The 6,015-nt window shown below is 51.1% G+C and overlaps 1 pseudogene; it reads left to right on the forward strand.

Moving 5' to 3' along the window:
- Window positions 1–3,382: 3,382 nt before the first annotated feature.
- On the forward strand, window positions 3,383–4,996 carry LOC141283426 (uncharacterized; annotated as a pseudogene).
- The last annotated feature ends 1,019 nt before the right edge of the window (window positions 4,997–6,015 follow it).

Raw genomic sequence — 6,015 nt, forward strand, 5'->3', positions numbered from 1 at the left:
CTGTGTTCTCAAGGGAAACTCCTCTCCCTGAGATCAGTCCACATTCCTGGACATCTGAATGTGGGAGCAGACGTCCTGTCAAGGCAGTGGCTGAGGCCCGGGGAATGGATGCTTCACCCAGAGGTGGTGAAGCAGATCTGGAGAATATTTGGCCAGGCACAGGTGGACCTGTTTGCGACTCGAGAGACATCGCACTGTCCCCTCTGGTACTCTCTAGTTCCTCCAGCTCCACTGGGGCTGGATGCCATGGCACAGACGTGGCCGAGGCTGCGTCTGTACGCCTTTCCCCCGATCGCTCTGCTCCCGGGAGTTCTGGAACGGGTCCGTCGGTTTCAAGTGCGGCTGCTACTAGTAGCCCCGTACTGGCCGGCACGAGTATGGTTCTCGGACCTGGTATCTCTCCTCGATGGCTCTCCATGGGAGATTCCCGTCAGGAGGGACCTCCTGTCTCAGGCTGGGGGCGCAGTCTGCCACCCCCAGCCAGGGAAGTTGAGGTTATGGGTGTGGCCCCTGAGGGGGCACAACTCATAGGAGCGGGTCTCCCTACTGAGGTGGTCGAGACCCTTCTCCAATCCAGAGCTCCCTCTACGAGGAAACTGTATGGCCTCAAGTGGAACTTGTTCGCGAGATGGTGCCACGAGCGCCACTTAGACCCAGTCAACTGCCAGGTCGGTACAGTTCTGGAGTTCCTACAGTCTCGCCTTTCCGCAGGGTTAGCTCACTCCACCTTGAAGGTTTACGTGGCGGCCATAAGTGCCTACCACGCCCCTCTAGGTGGCCTCTCAGTGGGCAGAGAGCCCTTGGTCATACGGTTCCTCCGCGGTGCGCTCAGGTTGAGGCCTCGAGTGACACCCAGGGTTCCCGCATGGGACCTCGCTGTGGTGCTAGAAGCTCTATGTGAGCCCCCATTTGAGCCGATAGAGGAGTCTACGGATCGCATACTTACAATAAAGACAGCGCTTCTGTTAGCACTTACCTCCCTCAAGAGAGTAGGCGACCTGCAGGCCCTGTCAGTGGCCCCGTCTCACTTAGAGTTTGCCCCAGGGGTGGCCAAAGCCTTTTTGTATCCCAGGGTCGGGTACGTCCCGAAGGTCCCCTCCCTAGCACTGCAGCCGATAACGCTGCAGGCGTTTTATCCTCCTCCATACGTGGAGCCAGGTCACAGGAAGTTAAATTGCATGTGCCCAGTCAGAGCTTTAGACGCTTACGTCCACAGAGCTGCCATGTGGCGTAAAACAGAGCAACTGTTCGTCTGTTACGGCCCCCCTAAGAGGGGGAGCCCGGCTTCAAAGCCTACAATTAGTAGATGGATCATCGATGCATAACTACTGCTTATGAGTCCTCTGATCTCCCCTCTCCAATGGGACTCAAGGCTCATTCTACTCGAGGTATGAGTGCCTCGAGAGCTCTGACGGCAGGTGTCCCCATACAGGACATCTGCAATGCTGCGGGTTGGTCCTCGCCCCTGACGTTCGTCAGGTATTATGAGCTTGACCTCAGAGCCGCTCCAGGCTCTGCTGTGCTCTCGGCCTAGTGCGCTAGGCCTAGAGAGTCAGCCACCTCCCTAGCCAGGAGAAGACTTCTCAAGGCGCATCTTTCTGCGGAAAGAAGAGAAGTTAGTTTCGCCAAACTAAAGAGATCTGCAAACAAACTAAGAAATACTTAGCCTGTTGTCCGTGGAAAACTAGACAAGGCTCTTACTCTCGCATTCTGACACTATTAACAGACCGAGCTTTCAGTCCCTCTTGTCATGGCTGAACCCCCAGACAAAGGACTAAGACTCCTCGTGTGCCCGAGGGCTGAGGGGTGCGTCCTGCACTGACTGGCGAACCAGGCGGAGGTCACTATTCTCGTGTGCCTGCGGGCCGAGAACTTTACAGCCCTCTTGTCCGCGGAATGCTAGACAATGGCTTACTTGTCCTCGTGTTCTGACGCAGAATGCTATCAGACCGAGTGTAATGCGGTCCCTCTGGTTCCGGAAACTACCTTGACCAAGGACTAAGACTCCTCGTCTGCCTTAGAACAAGGCCGAGGAGTGCCTCATGCACTGGCTGGCTACCAGGCTGAGGCCCCTACTGTCTTCCCCGTGAGCCCGAGGGCCGGGGATTGCAGTGCCCTCTTGTCCGCGGAATGCCGACAATGGCCTTATCTCTCGCGTCCTGGCGTAGCACAGGCCGAGCCTTGGATCCCTCTTGCTCTGGCTGCACCCCCAGGCAAAGGATCACCCACTCCTCGTGTGCCCGAGGGCCGAGGAGCCTGGAGGTCAAGCTCACAGTCCTCTTCGGTCTACGGACCAGGGACTACACACACCATCTGTCCGCCGAGTGCTAGACAGTGGCCATTCGGTCCCTCTTGCTCTGGCTGACTCCCAGACAAAGGACTAAGACTCTGCGTGTGCCTGAGGGCCGCGGAGTACCTCTCGCTCTGGCTGGCGACCAGACAGAGGAAGACTACCATTCCTCGTGTGCCCGAGGGCCGAGGACTACAGGGCCTCTTGTCCGCGGAATGCTAGACAAAGGCTCTTTATCCTTCCACCTGCTGGCACAGACACTGCGCAGGGTTCGGAAATTATGGGGGCGTAGGTAGTCTCGTTCCCCATAGCGTTCCTGACGCGGCTCGAGTTCCCGGAAGGGAACGTCTCGGGTTACTATTGTAACCTTAGTTCCCTGAGGGAACGAGACGCCGCGTCTCGGACCATAATTCCCGCCCCCTGCGGCGCTCGCTTCATGCTAGAGCTGCCGCGGGCGTCAAACGCACGTGCTTTATACTTCCTGGTCGGTGACGTCACCGCGCCTGTGACGTCACCCCCGTCGTTCATTCGTTGCAAGACATGATTCAGAGTGCGGCCCGCCAATGGCGTTCCCCATAGCGTTCCTGATGCGGCGTCTCGTTCCCTCAGGGAACTAAGGTTACAATAGTAACCCGAGACGTTTTTCACCTGATAGGAGCCAAACCAATGCAGAAAGATTGTTTGGAGAGCAAATATCAATTATCAAAAAAAAAAAAAAAAAAAAGTTTCGACTCACCATTGCAAAATGTTTGAAAGGGGCAAGAAGGACACTTTTAGTAAAATGCATATAACTCCTGAACGGAATTAGATATTTAGGCCAAACTCAGAACACTTCCGTAAGAGCTCAATTTTGGGTCACAGGACAAAAATTGCAGAGACTGGCCACTTGGTGGCGCTATAAGAAGAAAAAACAACCATAAAAGTGGCTATAAAATGACAAAACCATTTGTCCTATCAGTATGAAAATCAATGTGCATTATCTGGGGTCTCTAGGTCAATAATTATCAAAAAAAATGTTGAAATGTACCCTTTGGGAAGCTATAATGTGGTCGTTTAGAAAAGGGGCCTTTCTGAATTTATCCAAAATCTAAATGCCGGTTCCTTGTGTTGAGGAAGGGGAGAGTTGAGGAAAAATTCCGCTTCTACATGAACGGTCTCCAAATACCATCATTGACGGAGAAGCCGGTGAAGAGCTAGGGGAAGCTCTTTGACGTGACTTTGAGGGACACAGTAGCAATCCAGGCCATGCACGCAGAGCTGAAACACTAGCTTGCAGCAGTGGACAGGACAGGCCTCCCCGGGAAATTTAAAGCCTGGATATATCAGCATGGCATTTTGCCAAGGCTTTTGTGGCCACTGCTGATGTACCAGGTCCCAATAACAACGGTGGAGACCCTGGAGAGAAACATCAGCCAGTTCCTGCGCAGGTGGCTGGGCCTGCCGAAAAGCCTGAGCTGCATTGCCCTGTATGGGCACACCAACAAGCTCCAGCTCCCGTTCTCAGGCCTCACAGAGGAATTTAAAGTAACAAGAGCCAGGGAGGTGTTACTGTACAGAGACTCATCCGACACCAGAGTCTCCTCTGCAGGCATAGAAGTCAGGACTGGAAGGAAGTGGAGGGCGCAGGAGGCAGTCCAGCGGGCAGAGGCAAGGTTGCGGCATGGAGTGCTAGTAGGGTCTGTGGCGGTTGGGCGAGCAGGACTCGGCTGCCATAAAACGCCACGCTATGACAGAGCGCAGGGGAGGGACAGACGGCAGATGATTCAGGGCGAGGTCCGAGCAGAGGTGGAAGAGGAGCGGCGCAGTAAAACGGTGGCTATGCGTCAGCAGGGAGCTTGGACCAATTGGGAACATGCACTGACACGGAAAATCACCTGGTCAGAACTTTGGAGGTCAGAGCCAGCAAGACTCAAGTTTCTGATCCAGTCAGTGTATGATGTCTTACCAAGCCCAGCCAATCTGCATTGCTGGGGGCTAGCGGAAGCACCATCCTGTCCTCTGTGCCCTGCAAGAGGGTCGCTGGAGCACATTTTGAGCTGCTGCCCGAAAGCACTGGGAGAGGGGAGGTACCGATGGCGCCATGACCAGGTGCTGAAGGCAGTAGCTGATACCATCTGTGCCGGAATCCAGCAAAGCAAGCACCAGCCCCGAGCAAGGCCATACATTGTTTTCGTCAGGGCTGGGGAGAAGCCTCAGTCACAGCCAAAGGTCCCAGCTGGTCTGCTATCTACAGCAGGTGACTGGCAGCTGAAGGTGGACCTGGGGAGGCAAATGAAGTTTCCAGACCACATCACCAGCACAACACTCAGGCCAGATATGGTCCTAACATCGGAGAGTACAAAGCAAGTGGTGCTACTGGAACTCACAGTCCCCTGGGAAGACAGGATTGAGGAAGCTTTTGAGCGGAAAAAGGCGAAGTATTTGGAACTGGTGGAGGACTGCAGGCGGAAGGGGTGGAGGGCCCGCTGTGAGCCAATTGAGATTGGCTGCAGAGGATTCCCAGGACAGAGCCTGCATCGATCACTCAGGCTGCTTGGAATTAGAGGTGCTCAAGGAAGGAAAGCCACCAGAAACCTCTGCGAGGCAGCGGAGAAAGCCTCTAGGTGGCTGTGGATCAAAAGGGGCGACGTATGGCTTAGTGCGCTGCTTGGACACAAGTCGGGGTCTGATCATCCCCGGCTGGGTCGCTCAGGTGAGGGTGTCTGATGATCTAAGACCCGAAACATCCTGTGACCCTGGGTTCATCACTGAGGATGTGTCCAAGCTGCACCACTAAGGTGTTTCTGATTAAAAAAAAAAATGCCTTGAAGGGTTTGAATCCCAGTATTCACTTTTTTTTTTTAAATTATAAGCAAATTATTTTTCATTTTGGTTAGTTTTTAACAATAACTTATTTGTCAGAATTAAATAAACAATAATGAAGTTCTTTTATAATGACAGTACATTAAAGCTTTGAAAATAACTATAAATAACGTATATATCCATCGATGCATTTTTTTTATGTATTTTTTTCCCTTCAGAAAAAATGCAGTGGTAATCATAACATTTTATTTTAAGATTTAACATTTGTAGATGGTCTAAAGCAAAAGGTATAAAGAAAATATTTTAGAGCTCATAACTTCTTTACAATATATATACATATCAAAACATACTGATGATTTTATTACATCAGTTACTGCTTTATTTAATCAGTGTTCAAGTGTTAATTAAGTGTTAATGGTGTATTTTACTTTTAGAAGGCTTTTATTGACCCCCCCAGAGCCATGTGGCATACTTTTTTATGATGGATAGATGCACTTTATTGGACTTCTCAACACCTATTCACTGCCATTATAAAGCTTGGAAGAGCCAATACATGTTTTAATATAACTCTGATTGCATTTGTCTGAAATAATGCAAGTATGAACACCTAGTATGAGTAAATCATGGGGTAATTTTAATTTTTGGGTGACCTATCCCTTAAATAAACTGAAGTGGTGTGGATTACTTGTGGATTTTTATGATGTTTTTATCAGCTGTTTGGACTCTCATTCTGACAGCACCCATTCACTTCAGAGAATCCATTGGTGAGCAAGTGATGCAGTGCTAAATTTCTTCAAATCTGCTCTGATGATTGAATGGCCTGAGGGTGAGTAAATTTTCAGCAAAGTGTCATTTTAAGGTTTGAATGACAAGATTGGAATCGAATCAGAAAAATACAGATGTACATTCTATGACTTCACAGG

The sequence above is a fragment of the Garra rufa genome, chromosome 13 (assembly GCF_049309525.1).
Source record: "Garra rufa chromosome 13, GarRuf1.0, whole genome shotgun sequence".
Classification (NCBI taxonomy): domain Eukaryota; kingdom Metazoa; phylum Chordata; class Actinopteri; order Cypriniformes; family Cyprinidae; genus Garra; species Garra rufa.